We start from the raw sequence: 16001 nt of genomic DNA, 5'->3' as shown, positions 1-16001 counted from the left end.
GAGTAAGAAAACAACCGGTTACCTGCAAATATCCCATTTATGATCAAAGATTTCCTCACCGAATAAAAAATGGACATCTGCAAATTAGAGGTCTCAGTGTTTCCTTTCCCAAGAGATTCTTCAAGCAATGAGGAAGCATGCTTTGCTGTTTCTGATTGCGGAATTTGCGGAATTTGAGATACTTCCAGTTTTTGCAATCTTCCCCTACTAAACAGTGGATTCAGCCATTGGAATGTGATTTGGCTCCAAATTCCAGCATTAGGCAAGCTAGTTAAATTGATTTCACGATCTTTTACAAGCAAAGATTCTTCAACATCACTTTGCATCTTATTACTACTACCACTATATGTTAAACCATGGAAGCAAAGTAGTATTGACAATGGGAAGGAAATGAAATCAACAATGTAGCTTTCATTGCTGAATTCAGGCAATAGAACAGAAAAATCAATGGAGGTGAAACGGTTAAGCAAGTAAACGGAGACAGAAAGTGAGTAGAAAATGTAAGAAAACACCCACCAAAAAATCAGCACTAAAGGCCACTTATTACCTTCTCTTAACACGGTCCGTTTACAATAGATTGAAATAGCAGTAGCTAAACTCCATGTTAGAGCAAAGAAGATGAAACTATAACCAACAATCTGATGATTCCAAAACTCACATAACCCAAAACCAAAATTGAGAGACAAAATCAAGAAATTACAGAGAACAGTAATGGTGACTTTGGTAGATGAAGATTGTTCCATGCTTGAATTAAAATTTAAAACTGTGAAAAAGGTAGAAAAAGAATTAGGATAGACACAGGATTTGGAGAGAATAGCCAAACACTATTGCTCAATTTTCATATATCACACGATACCAATACAAGAGCTATATATATATATATATATATAGCTTTATTGAGAAAGTAAAGAAAAGACTAAAACACCCAACATTGGCAAAAGACTAAAATGCTGATCATATTAAATCAAAAGCTAACAAAAACCATCTCTCCTCTTTATCGACATTACCATCAAAAACTATAGCTCATGTAATATATGCAAACTAAAAGCAATCGAATATCCACAAAATTTTGATATTTAGGAATGATGGAATCATTGATGAAAACAAATATAAGATCTTAATGGACAAGAATACTAATTAATTGTATTATAATAAATAAGAATATAGAACTAAACAAAAAAACATATAAAGTTAATAGAGAAAGAATATAATATGATTAATTGTGACGTTTTTAAATTTGATATATTTTGTAAACGTTAAGCTTAAATTCATATTATTTTGTAAACGTTAAGCCTATATTGATACTATTTTGTAAACGTTAAGCCTAAATTGGTACTTCCCCAAAAACCTTAGGCTTATTTTGGTACTTTATGTGATGTGGCGCTGAGTTGGCAGACTTAACGGATGACGTATCACGTTCTGTTAGTAATTCCTAAATTGATGCTATGTTGTAAACGTTAAGCTTAAATTGATATTATGTTGTAAACGTTTGGCCTATATTGGTGCTATTTCGAACGTGGAGTCTAAATTGGTACTCTCCCAAAAACCTTAGACCTATTTTGATACCTTATCCATTTATTAAAGTATTCAATTTTTTGAGTAATTAGTGTAAATTGTTTAAGCTACACCACCATATTGTATTAAATTGCAAATAAAGAATAAGAAAATATATAACATGTATTATTGTTTGCGGCTAATATTTTAGTTTTATTTTTATATAATTAAATAGAATATATTATAATTATATTATATTATATAGGTGATAAAATAAAAATAATAAATCAGAAAAATAAATAAAAAAGAATAAAACAAAAAAGAAAATGAGAAAAGAACAGTTACTATTTCTATTTCTAGTAATTGTACTTTTCATTCTTAATTATAGTTTGAAAATTAATATAGGGATAATTATATTTATAATTTTCAAAAAGAAATTAATTTGGAACTTGGGAACATATATTTAAATTGGCCTAATACACAAATAACCCCTTAAACTTGTTCAAATGTTGCAACTGCCCTTCCCAAACTTTCAATTGAAACAACTTACCCCTCAAATTTGTCCAATTGTAAAACATAACTCCATTTTGAGAATTTTTTTACCTCATACTTGAAGCAACCGTAAAAACGTTTCCCCGGATTCGTATCACGTCAAAGCTCTGATTATCATACTCCACGAGCGTTACAGCTTTTGTATTTCACGTGTTTCTTCAATTGCAGTCCATGTCAGCAATTTGGGGTTATGTTTTATAATTGGACAAGTTTGAGGGGTAAGTTATTACAATTGAAAGTTGAAGGGGGCAGTTGCTGTTAAAAGTTAAACTTAATTTGTTATAATAATAATTTATTAAAAAAAAAAAAAAAAAAAAGAAAGAAAGATGAAATTTCAAGTGAATCCGTGTAGTATGGAGAGAAAGTCAAGGATAAGATAAGATTAGGTAAATGATATGGGTGTGTTTGAATTTTCTTATAAGTGTTTTTTTTTTTTTTTTTTGTTATTTTCTTTCTTTTTTGCTACCTCTATAAATTAGAGGGTCTATCTATTGTAATGGTTAGTGTAAGGTAGAAGATAGTTAATTTTAATAAATTGAGTGTTGCTTCAATTGGAATAATATATTCCAAAAGATTTCAATTTAGTCCTTCAAAAGTACAATTAAGTCCTTACTAAATATCAATTTTACTCTATTTTTTCAACAAAGTGGTATCAGAGCCACGTTACGAGAGTCAGTCTTTCGCAAAACAAACCCTACAAAAATGTCAGACGGTCTCAAACTTCCTTATCAATACCCTTAGCTCACCAAAACCAATTATTCAAGTTGGTGTATTCGAATGAAGGCGTTACTCGGATGTCAAGATGTCTGGGATATAGTCGAAAAAGGCTACGTAGTCCCAAGTAACGAGGTAGCGTTGACACAGACAGAAAAAGATACTCTGCAGAAAAATCGCAAAAGCGATCAAAAGGCGCTTACTCTCATCCATCAAGGTTTGGATGAATTAATGTTCGAGAAAGTAGCCGAAGCTACGACCGCCAAACAAGCGTGGGAAATCCTACGAGTTTCTCTTCAAGGGGAGGAGAAAGTGAAAAAAGTTCGTTTACAGATGCTGAGAGGAGAATTTGAGATGATGAGGATGAAAGGGACGGAAGCCATTAGTGATTACTCATCCCGAGTAAAATTTGTCGTAAATCAGATGCGGCAGTATGGAGAAAAAATTGAAGAGTCCAGAATTGTTGAAAAAATTCTGCGATCACTACTACCAAAATTTGATTATGTAGTGGTGGCTATGGATGAGTCTAGAGACATCAGTGAAATGTCAGTTGACGAAGTTGTAGGGTCACTACAAGCACGCGAGGAGCGGTTTGAGAAACGAAGAGAAGATTCCGCAGAACAAGTCTTAGCAACGAAGGCTGTGTTTAAAAATGGCGAAAGTAGTCAGTCCGGCAGAGGACGCGAAAGAGGTCGAGGAGGAAATGGTAGAGGACGAGGACGTGGCAGAAGTCAAGGCAGAAATGAAAACGGCAACAACAACAATGACAGAAGCACTCAATTCACCAAAGGCAGAGGAAGAGGTCGAGGACGCGGTCAAGGAAGAGGAAACTGGAGGCCGAATGAAGGACGTGACAAGTCCAATATTCAGTGTTATAATTGCTCCAAGTATGGTCACTACGCAGTGGAATGTTGGAGTCCGCCTAAAGAGGTAGAGGAGACTGCCAATAATATTCAAGATGAGGAAGTAACTGGCACAGTGTTACTTACCTATGAAGGTGAAGAAAATCACGAAAATAATATATGGTATCTTGACAATGCGGCAAGTAACCATATGTGTGGTGACAAGAAGATGTTCGTGGAGCTCTAGGAATCCGTTCGCGGTAATGTTGTATTTGGAGATTCCTCCAAGGTTCCTATTACAGGCAAAGGAACAATTCTTATTCGGCTCAAAAACGGCGCTCACCAGTTTATTGATAATGTTTATTATGTTCCTAGCATGAAAAGCAATATTTTGAGTTTGGGACAGTTACTAGAGAAAAATTATGAAGTTCACATGGTGGATCGGAAACTACTCCTGTTGAATGAGAAAAAGGAGTTGATTGCACGTGTACCAATGGCGAGAAACAGAATGTTCACAATTAACATTCAGACAGACGTGGCTAAATGTTTGAAAGCTTGTGTGCAAAGTCCCCCCTGGCTTTGGCATTTACGGTACGGGCATCTCAATTTTGGAGGACTGAAGCAGTTGGGACAGAAGCAGATGGTAAACGGATTGCCTCACATTGACCAGCCTCATCAACTATGTCAAGGATGTTTTGTTGGAAAACAATTCAGAACCAGTTTTCCAAAGGAGTCAATGTCAAGAGCAAAGGCGCCACTTGAGCTAGTTCACACAGATGTGTGTGGACCGATCACTCCACAGTCCTTGGGTAAAAATAAATATTTTCTACTTTTCATTGATGATTATAGTAGAAAAACTTGGGTGTATTTTTTGAAGGAAAAAACAGAAGTTTTTGAGACATTTAAAAAATTCAAAGTCCAAGTGGAGAAAGAAAGTGGCCATTTTATTAAGCACTCAGATCAGACAGAGATGGTGAATACATGTCCATCTCTTTCAAGCAATTTTGTGAAGATCATGGAATCCGTCATTTCCTTTCAGTCCCCAGATCACCTCAACAAAATGGCGTAGTAGAAAGAAAGAACAGAACTGTGCTCAACATGGTGAGGAGCATGTTAAAAAGTAAAAATTTACCGAAGGAGTTATGGGCCAAAGCAGTAGACTGTGCTGTCTACCTGTTGAACAGATCACCAACTGTCAGTGTTTGGGATCAAACTCCACAAGAAGCATGGAGCGGAATAAAACCCAGTATTTCTCATTTGCGTGTTTTTGGCAGTGTTGCTCATGTCCATGTACCGGATGAAGAACGCAAGAAGCTAGATGATAAAAGCAAGAAATATTTGTTTGTGGGCTATTCAGAACATTCCAAAGGGTACAAAATGTTCGATCCACAAACTCAGAAAATTGTAATCAGTAGAGATGTCACCATTGATGAAGAAGCGGTTTGGGACTGAACCGGTGAAAAAGAAAACAACTACAGTTTTTATCCTTTCATGGATGAAGACAATGATCAGGAAGAACCAGCCACAATCGCAGCCACAACACCACCAGCAACCAGTTCGACATCAGTAAGCTCATCCAGTTCGAGTTCGTCCTCGAGTGATGGAGATAGTTCAAATGAACATCCGCCCGGAAAGCCAAAAAAATTCATACCTATTAAAGATCTCTATGATGTAACAAGAAATCTCGATGATGAATTAACTCTTTATTGTCATTTTGTTAATGATGAACCAACAGATCCAGAAGAAGCAATGAAGGATGAAAAATGGAGACAAGCCATGGAAGAGGAGATTCATTCGATCGAGAAAAATAAAACATGGGAGCTGACATCACTTCCGGCCGGTCAAAACCCCATTGGAATTAAATGGGTGTTCAAAGCAAAGAAAGATGCAAACGGTGAAATTGTCCGACATAAAGCAAGATTGGTGGCGAAAGGGTTCAGTCAACGACCCGGAATTGACTACAATGAAGTTTTTGCTCCTGTTGCCAGAATGGAGAGTATCAGACTGATAATTTCTGTAGCTGCTCAACACGGGTGGAGAATCCATCAAATGGACGTGAAATCCGCATTTCTCAACGGATATCTGGAAGAGGAAATTTATATCCAGCAACCACCTGGGTATGTTGTGAAAGGTCAAGAAAATAAAGTGCTAAAACTGAAAAAGGCACTTTATGGTCTTAAGCAAGAACCACGAGCCTGGAACAGTCGCATTGACAAATATTTTCAAGAAAATGGTTTTGTCAAATGCCCACATGAATATGCCCTGTATGCAAAGGTGAAAAATGGAGATATGTTACTTGTATGTTTGTATGTGGATGATCTCATTTTTACAGGGAACAATCCTAAGATGTTTGAGGAGTTCAAGAAGACAATGACTTGTGAGTTTGAGATGACTGACATTGGTCTAATGTCATATTATCTTGGCATTGAAGTGAAGCAGAATGACGACGGAATTTTTATTTCTCAAAGTGGTTTTGCGAAGGAGATCTTAAAGAAGTTCCAGATGGAAAATTATAATTCCGTCAGCACGCCAGTCGAATGTGGAATCAAGTTGACAAAAGATGAAGGTGGAGACAGAGTCAACCCGACATTGTTCCGAAGCTTGGTCGGAAGTCTCAGATACTTGACATGTACGAGACCGGATATTCTTTTTGCAGTCGGCTTAGTAAGTCGATACATGGAAGCCCCAACGGTGTCACATTGGAATGCAGCAAAAAGAATTCTCCGTTACGTGAAAGGTACAACTAATTTGGGTTTACTTTATTCAAAATCTGATGATTTCAAATTAGTTGGGTACAGTGATAGTGACTGGGCTGGTGACAAAGATGACCGAAAAAGTACAACTGGATTTGTATTTCTTCTGGGTGACACAGCATTCACATGGAGTTCAAAGAAGCAATCGATCGTGACGTTATCTACATGTGAAGCTGAATATGTTGCTGCAACATCATGTGTCTGTCATGCAATATGGCTCCAAAGATTGTTAAAAGAATTTCAGATGGAAGAACGAGATTCGACGGAGATTTTCGTTGATAACAAGTCTGCATTAGCATTAGCTAAAAATCCAGTGTTTCATGACCGGAGTAAACACATCGACACGAGGTATCATTTTATTCGGGAGTGCATTGAGCAAAAGGAGGTGAGACTTAAGTACGTGAAAACGAAAGATCAGATTGCAGATATTTTTACAAAGACGTTAAAATACGATGTGTTCAAACAATTGAGAGCTCTATTGGAAGTTACGGAAAATTAAGTTTAAGGGGGTATGTTAAAAGTTAAACTTAATTTGTTATAATAATAATTTATTTAAAAAAAAAAGAGAAAGAAAGATGAAATTTCAAGTCAATCCGTGTAGTATGGAGAGAAAGTCAAGGATAAGATAAGATTAGGTAAATGATATGGGTGTGTTTGAATTTTCTTATAAGTGTATTTTTTTTTTTTTTTTGTATTTTCTTTCTTTTTTGCTACTTCTATAAATTAGAGGGTCTATCTATTGTAATGGTTAGTGTAAGGTAGAAGATAGTTAATTTTAATAAATTGAGTGTTGCTTCAATTGGAATAATATATTCCAAAAGATTTCAATTTAGTCCTTCAAAAGTACAATTAAGTCCTTACTAAATATCAATTTTACTCTATTTTTTCAACAGTTGCAACATTTGAACAAATTTAGGGGCTTATTTGTATATTAGGCCATTTAAATTTATTTTTTTTTATCAAAAAAAAGTTTAGGTAAGGATAGGTCTACCCACTCTCAAGGTCAGGGCAAACCACAGACCTCGATAAGGGTTTACAGTGGAAATTACAGATATTTTTTCATGAAATCCAATTTTAACACAACTAGCATGCACAAACGGAATATTTGAAAAAGAAAATTCATCTATAAATTTTACTATTTATTGATCCATGTATAAATATATTTAAAATAAATATAAAAAATAATTTAAAATTTAATATGTTAAAATATATTAATATGTTAATTAAAAGAATTTTAATTTTTAAAAATTTATATCTGAGCTAGTCATATAAGCATAGCTACTATATATTTTGTTTTCGTAATGGCAAATAACAATCTGAGTGTCAATTTTTATTTTAATTGTATTTGACTGCTAATGTGTAAGTTCAATTATTTGACAATCAATTTTGCTTCTAATTTTATTGGGTTAAATGTATTATTGGTCACTGAACTTGCATGGTTGTGTTAAAATGGTCCCTCAACTTCAATTTTCTCAATAAAATTACTCAACTTTGAGTTTTGTCTTAATTAGGTCACTCAGGTGATTTCAGTGATTAAAAATCATCGAAATGATGACATGCGTGGTATGTCTGCATCAGTCAACTCAAATATCTAACCGAAACAACACATGCCATCCACGTATGCGCCACATAGCTATCACATGTCGGTTATTTTTATGAAAAAATTGTTTTTTTCATAAAAATAACCGACACGTGGATGTCATGTCTTGTTTCGGTCAGAGATCTGAGTTGACTCACGCTGACATGTCACCTACGTCATCATTTCGATGCCTTTTAATCACTGAAATCGTCATATGGACCTATTTAAGACAAAACTAAAAGTTGAGTGATTTTATTGATACAAATTGAAGTTGAGTGACCATTTTGAGACAACTATGTAAATCCAGTGACCAATGGTGCATTTAACCAAATTTTATTTGACCATCCACCTGTGAAAGTTAAATTTTAAATTTTTTTTTTGAGAAAAATATAAAAACAAACCTTATAATTTGAGTCATTTTCAAATATATACTACGTGGTTTAAAAGTTTGCAAACTGATACCTTATAGTTTCATTCTGTTAGCAAAGGCAGTCCAAACTGACTAACGGTGTCAAAAAAAAAGTCAAATGTCAAATGGAAAATAACTATTTTGACTTTATATTATTTGTTTTATAAATTAACCCCTTTATATTCTAATTATCACAAACAAACCCCAAAATGAAACAAAATATCAAATTCACCATCTTCTCATTCTTACATCTCTTTTTGATTTATTTTCATTCTCTCTTTAGACACACACTCACTCTCCCTCTCTATTTTCTCTCTCTAAAAAATACCTTTTTACATCCTTACAATAAGGGGTTAATTCACGTTTATAAAATAGAGGTCGAAGTTTTTTCCAGTGGTTTAGAAATAAAATTGAAGGGTTTAGACAAATTTATGATAATATTATTCTACTTCCAAAAATGATCCATTCCATTTTATGTACATCAACCTCTGTTATTAACCCCCTATTTTATGAGTGTAAAATCTATGTCTACATGTATTTTTAGAGAGAGAAAATAGAGAGGGAGAATGAGTGTGTTTAGAAAGAGAAAAAAAAATCAAAAAGAAATGCGAGGGAAGGAAAATTTGGTGAATTTGATATTTTATTTTTGTTTTGGGGTTTGTTTGTGATAAAGAGGTTAATTTATAAAATAAATAAACATAAAGATCAAAATAACTCTTTATTATTTGACTTTTAACTTTTTTTTTATATCGTTAGTCAGTTTGGACTGCTTTTGCTCCACAAGGTACCAGTTTATAAATTTTTAAATTACGTAGTTTATGTTTGAAAATGACTTGTGGTTTGGTGTGTTTTTTGAATTTTTTCCTTTTTTGATTGTTGATTGTTATCATGAATGATCAAATCTTATGTAAAAAAAAATAGCTAGTTGATGGTGTCAAAACAAGGTAGAAATGAAAATTGAGTTTATTATTACAACAACTAATTATTTCATCTTATACTTCATCACTTAAGTAACTACTATACTTAATAACAATACATGTACACAAATGTTAATATCAACTTATGATTCACTAAATAAAAATATTTAATAGTAAAAAAATGAATATCATATACCTTTACATAGCCTGTGGTTATCAATTTTTTGTTTGAAAGGATAAGCTTTATTTAAAAATAGGGAAAAGTATAAAAATAAACCTTGTGGTTACATCTATTTTCGATCACACCATTGTGGTTTAAAAATGTACAAATTAGTACCTTGAGACTCATTCCGTTAGCAAACACGTACCAAATTGACTAATCGTGTTAAAAGTTAAAAAGAAAAGAGTTAATTTGATTCTTATATTTATTTATTTTGATATATTAACCTCCATTATTATCTAATTATCATAAAAGAACCCCAAAATTAAAAATAAAAATCAATTACACAATTTCTCTCCTCTCTTCTATTTTTTTCTTCTTTCTCTCTCCTCTTTGTTAATTTCTCACTCTTAACATCTAAACTATCTCTGGTTATTATAATTGGGGTTTAGGTTTGTTCTTCAATCCGGCAGGTCTTCCTCCTGGTCTTCTCGTCATTTCACCGTCTCCACCGCTCCTCATCGAGATTAATTCATTTCTTTCATCGTGCTCTCTCTTTGACCACGACTGTTGTATACTCCTCCTCCACTGCCATTGCCGCTTAGCTCATCTTCTGAATTTTGCCGCTGATTTTGCTGAAATTGATGGTGATGATGAGCATGTAAATGAAGATCTCTGGTGTGAAAAGGAGGCGGAAGTGGCCGGCCATGTGCTGCTACTGGATCCATATTTGCTTCAATCAAAATCAATTTTAACTGAATTGACAAAACCCAGAATAAAATCCTTAACTTGTTCTTCGCAGAGAGATCAAATGGTATGAACTTGAAGCTTCACAAAAGTAATTTTCAGCTGAATCAAACTCATCTTTCTACTTAATCTAACCTTGATTAGAGTGGGAAAAGATGCAAACTTTAATTTCTGCTTTACTTTTTCAATAGATTTAAGCAAGCGATGGAAATACTATCAAAATCCACAACTTTTTCAATTGATTTTAGAGAGAAATTAACAAAGAGGAGGAGACAAGAGAGAGAAAGTAAGAAAAAAAATTAAAAAGAAACAAAAAAAATAGTGTAATTGATTTTTATTTTTAATTTTGGGGTTCTTTTGTGATAATTAGATAATAAGGGAGGTTAATATATCAAAATAAATAAATATAAGGACCAAATTAACTCTTTTCCTTTTGACTTTTAACACCGTTAGTCAATTTGGTACGTGTTTGCTAACGGAATGAACATCGAGGTACCAATTTGTATATTTTTAAACCACAAGGGTGTGATCGAAAATAAGTGTAACCACAATGTTTATTTTTATACTTTTCTCTAAAAAATATCAGAAGCAATGATATCAGTGAGGAACGGAGGTGGCTGGAGCCACTCTCCATGCGAAGGCTTTGAAATGACAGCTTTAGCAAATGCATGAGCAGTTTTGTTCGTTGAACGTTTTACAAATGAAATATAACAATCACTACAAGAAAAAATGATATCACCGACAGAAATATCCGTATGAGATGTCTTCATTTGTGTCGGTAATCCTCATCACAACGAAATTCTGTCAGATATGTATGTGTCGATGTTGAGCTCCTAGGTAAGCAGTTGCGACAAATTTGTTTGTTGTGTCGGTGATATCATTGACACAATTTTCTCGGAGTTTCTCTCTCTTTAATTAATATATTAAACATAACTCCTTAATAAATACACAATTTGTTTCTCTCTCCTTAATTAATATATTAAACATAACTCCTTAATACATGCACATCATGTTTCTCACTCCTTAATTAATATATTAGACTTTCTCTCTTCATATTGAAATTAGTGTTAAATTTATATAATATTGTTATATTATTTTACCAATACTCATTTATTGTTTTGTGCTTTTAGTTAAATAAATTACGGTACTACCATTTGAATAGAAATATTTTAGGATAGAATGGATAGAATAATTTGCATTTACTAATTTAACATTATATATATAACCTTTATAATTAATGGCCTAAATTCTTCTTTATTTGGATTTCTATTTCTTTTTTTTCTTTTCTTTTTTTTTTTGGTAAGAAGGGAAAGGGAAAAACAAAACAAACAAAAACCTAACCCGGGATCAGTATAGGAAGACTAACCCCAATCCTATCTTCAAGAAGAAAAGGTAACAGAAAAGAAGGAGGAACGGAAAGGGTAGAAACACCTAACATCCCTCCATGCCCAGCAGTTGCCAAGCGATCCGCCACGCGGTTTTGCTCCCTATAAATATGGGAGAATGTAAGAGAATCGAAGGCAGGACGAAGCCTCAAGATGGCTTTAATGAGATTCTGACTCTTAAGACAAACAACCTGGCTATCCGAAATCCTGTTAATAGCCTCCAAATTGTCAGACTCCACCGAAAGCCTTCTAACACCCAAGCGAATGGCGAGTTTAATACCTGACAAAATACCCCATAGCTCCGCAGAAAAGGAGGAGCCCGTACCCAGGTTATGGGTAAACCCAGCCAGCCAGGTGCCACCAGCATCCCGAAGAGCTCCACCCGCAGCAATTCTGCCATTATTAAGGCAGGAGCCATCAGTATTCAACTTGACAGTCCCTTCTCTAGACTTAATCCAACCTACTAACTGAACCTCTTTATCCGGGGAAGAGTGAATCAGGGGCTCTCCTTTAAAGCTCTTTATAATGACAGAGAGTTTATTAGAGAAATAAAGCCCCAGGTCAGGAATAAGGACAGTCTCCTCAGCAAATAACTCTTTATTCCTCCATTTCCAAATTTGGTGACACATAATAGCGAAGAGGATAGCCCCATGCTCCATACTGGCCAACAAATCCTCATTAATGCCTTTAGAAAACCAGTCCATATCAGAGAAGGCCATAAAGGAAGGAAGGATATGGTGCGGAAGGACCCTTTCCCAAACCTTCCTACTATTCGGGCAATCCCTCAGAGCATGGCACAAGGTTTCCACATGGCCGCTGCATCTGCTACAGGCACCAGAAGCAACCAAGTGTCTTCTATATCTATCTACATTAGTGAGGAGCCTGTTTTTTACTCCCAGCCAAAGGAAACTTCTAATGCGGTACGTGATTCTGAGGGCCCAAATGGTCTTCCAAATCTCCAAGGGAGGATCAGCCCTATTAGGAGAAAAAGCTTCATAGGCCGATTTACAGGAGTAAGCACCATTATTAGTCAAGGCCCAGCAGTGTCTGTCCTTATCCTCCTCCTGATTACTAATTTTCACACCTCTAATATTAAGGAGGGTCTCCAGGCTAAAGAAGGAATCGAACTTAGACCAGATCCAGTCTCCCTCCGAGTCCACCACGTCAGCAACTTTCCAGGAGAGGAGAACATTTGGGGGATGGGCGATGCACACCTCAATCAACGGTTTGTCACCAATCTAGGTGTCATACCAGAAACTAATGGATCTCCCATTGTCCACTTCCAAGCCAATCCCCGTACAGAACTCAGCAAAGACAGTACTAAGCCCTTTCTAGAGGAAGGAACAGCTGACAACCCTCTCCTTCGGGCCACCAAAGATTTTATCTTTCCTATACTTACCGCACAGAAGACGAACCCAAAGGGAGGAGGGGGATTGCCACATTCTCCAAAGAAGCTTCATAAGCAGGACTTTATTATTGTCCTTAGCTTGCCTTATACCAAGACCCCCCCTGCTCTTAGGCTGGCAGGCTTCCTTCCAAGGGACCAGGTGAACCTTCCTCCCATCTCCAGATTCTCCCCACAGAAAACGCCGATTAATCTTATCAAGGTCATTGAGGACCGGCTCAGGGAGCTTACAGGCTTGCATGATATGATTCGGAGCAGCGCAGTTGATAGACTGGACTAAAGTAAGGCGACTTGCAAGGGAAAGAGAATTAGCCTTCCAGCTGGCACATAAACCGTTAGACTTGTCCAAAACATCTTTAAAAGAGGCTTTGGAAACCCTGTCACTATGAAAAGGGACCCCGAGATATTTTCCAAACGAATGAGTCAGGGGAATGCCAGACATCTCACTCAACCTTCTACACAAGCTATTATCCATATTCTTGGAGCAAAGCATCCGGGATTTCTGGGTGTTAATCTTCTGGCCAGAAGCCTCACAAAAGCAGTCGAGGATATCCATCACAGCATTAATTTGATCCTCATTACCCTCCACAAACAGCATTACATCATCAGCAAAGAGTAAATGGGTAACAGGGGGGCAATGTCTGTTGATGGAAACAGGGTGGAGAGTCCCTTTGCTCACCGCCTCTTGGATCAGGTGAGACAACCTTTCCATGGCAATAACAAAGAGGAAAGGGCTCATAGGATCTCCTTGACGAATTCCCCTGGAAGGAGAGAACTCATCGGACATGTCCCCATTGATCATAACCTGGAAAACATGAGAGGAGATACACTTTTCAATCAAATGCCTCCAGTTCTCCGGAATACCAGCTTTGGCTAAACTATCCAGAAGAAAACTCCAGTTCAACCTATCATAGGCTTTCTCGAGATCCAACTTGAGAGCCACGATCCCTTTCTTGCCTTTCTTAATCTTCATAGAATGGACAACCTCCTGGGCAATAACAACGTTATCCATCAATTGTCTACCAGGAACAAAGCTCCCTTGACTCTGGCTAATAATAATCGGAAGGATCTTCCGGATTCTATTAGCCACAATCTTAGTAATAGCTTTATACAAGACATTACAAAGACTGATGGGTCTCATCTGGAGAAAGGAAGAAGGCTTGGCAACCTTAGGAATCAAGACAAGGAAGGTTTTATTAACCAAACTGATGTCGTTTGAACCACCAAAGACGCCTAACACAAAATTGTAAATACCCTCTTTCACAATCATCTATTATTCCTGTCCAAGTGGAGTATTACATTTACGGTATTAGTATTATACAAAGTTATAAATACCATACAAGATTTTCATTTCTGTTTTTTTATTTGGTTTGGTAAATTTTATTTTCAATCCTCAGGTTTAAATTTTTTATATTTTTCAATAATTATATTTGAATCCTTCCAAAAAAAATATATTTGAATGATTTTTTATAATTTTAGCAATTTTTCAATAAATCATTACAACAACAACACAGCTTTAGTTCCGAAATGATTCGGGTCAGCTAACATAAACCGTCATATGAAACCATGAAATTAAGCCGTGTTAGCGACATAAACCATCTTCCAAGTTTGCTTATTACTTTGTTTACATTCAATTTTGCAATTGGTTTAGCTATATGTTGATATATAAATTATTTCAATTGTAAATATATATTTAAACCCTTTCATTATCAATAAAATATCAATTTTTCATAAAATTTCGTGTCAATTTCACACTTTTATTTTCCTTTATTTACTCATCATTTACTTACTCGTAATAGTTTAAATAAAATTAGTTATCTAACAAAGTTTTCTATAATGGCGCTAAAACCCCAATGGGGACTTTTTCAATCCTTACGTCTATCACCAATTGTTTCGTTTATATTTCAAGTTTTGGAGCGCAAAAATCTATAAACTTAACCAATATTAATCGAGAGTTAATTTCTCTGCTAAGCCCGCACCCAATCCACACGTGATAATATTAAAATTAGTATTATTTGAAAATATTACTAACAATAACCTGTAATTTTTTTTAAAAAAAAAATACTACTTAAAATTGCAAAAGATGAAAAAGATAATAATCTACAAATAAAAATTAAATAATTAATAAATGGATTACTTACGATTAGTTATACAAGACTATTAATAGATAATAAAGAGAAATAATGTATTGGATGTTTCCAAAAAAAAAAAAAAACAATGTATTGTAATTGAGTCATGAAATCGAGTCTATTAGTTAACTATAAGTACATAAACAAATTAACTATATATTATAACTATAAGGTCACCGTTGTCATTTCACTTTTAAAATAAAGAATTCTAGTCATTCTAGCCAAATTTTTCTATCCAAATAGCACTACCCAATAAATTAATACTATAATAAATTTACAAATACGTAACACATGTCAATCAAAAAAGTTAGCTAATATTTTTGGTGAATAAAAATCAACTAATTAGTTGTGTTATTAAATTGTATATTTTTTGGATTAGTAATGTTTCACTTCAGTAATGTTCCAGTTCAATAATATTTCAGTTTAGTGATGTTTCAGTCCAGAAATGTTTCGGTTCAGTGATGTTTTAGTTTAGTAATTTTTCAGTTTAGTAATGTTTCAGTTTAGTATTATTTCAGTTCAGTAATGTTTCAGTTGAGCATTGTTTTAGTTACTAAATGTTTCAATTCAGTTATGTTTCAGTTCAGTAATATTTCAATTTACTAATGTTTCAGTTCAGTGATGTTTCAGTTTAGTAATATTTCAGTTGAGTAGTGTTTCAGTTCAGTAATGTTTCAATTTAGAAATGTTTGAGTTTAGTAATGTTTCTGTTCAATGAAGTTTCAATTTAGTAACGTTTCAATTCAGTGATATTTTAGTTTAGTAATGTTTCAGTTTAGTAATGTTTCAGTTTAGTGATGTTTCAGTTTAATGATGTTTCAGTTTAGTAATGTTTCAGTTTAGTAATGTTTCAGTTTGGTCATGTTTATGTTCAATGATGTTTCAGTTCCGTGATGTTTCGGTTCCGTGATGTTT

At 34.6% G+C, this 16001-nt stretch overlaps 1 pseudogene; it reads right to left on the bottom strand.

Annotated features, from left to right (window-relative positions):
• Positions 1 to 835, bottom strand: part of LOC136208191 (putative ABC transporter C family member 15) — a 32299-nt pseudogene extending 31464 nt beyond the window's left edge.
• Positions 836 to 16001: the final 15166 nt, after the last annotated feature.

Source organism: Euphorbia lathyris, chromosome 10, assembly GCF_963576675.1.
Source record: "Euphorbia lathyris chromosome 10, ddEupLath1.1, whole genome shotgun sequence".
NCBI lineage: Eukaryota > Viridiplantae > Streptophyta > Magnoliopsida > Malpighiales > Euphorbiaceae > Euphorbia > Euphorbia lathyris.
This window is presented reverse-complemented; position numbering and strand designations above follow the sequence as displayed.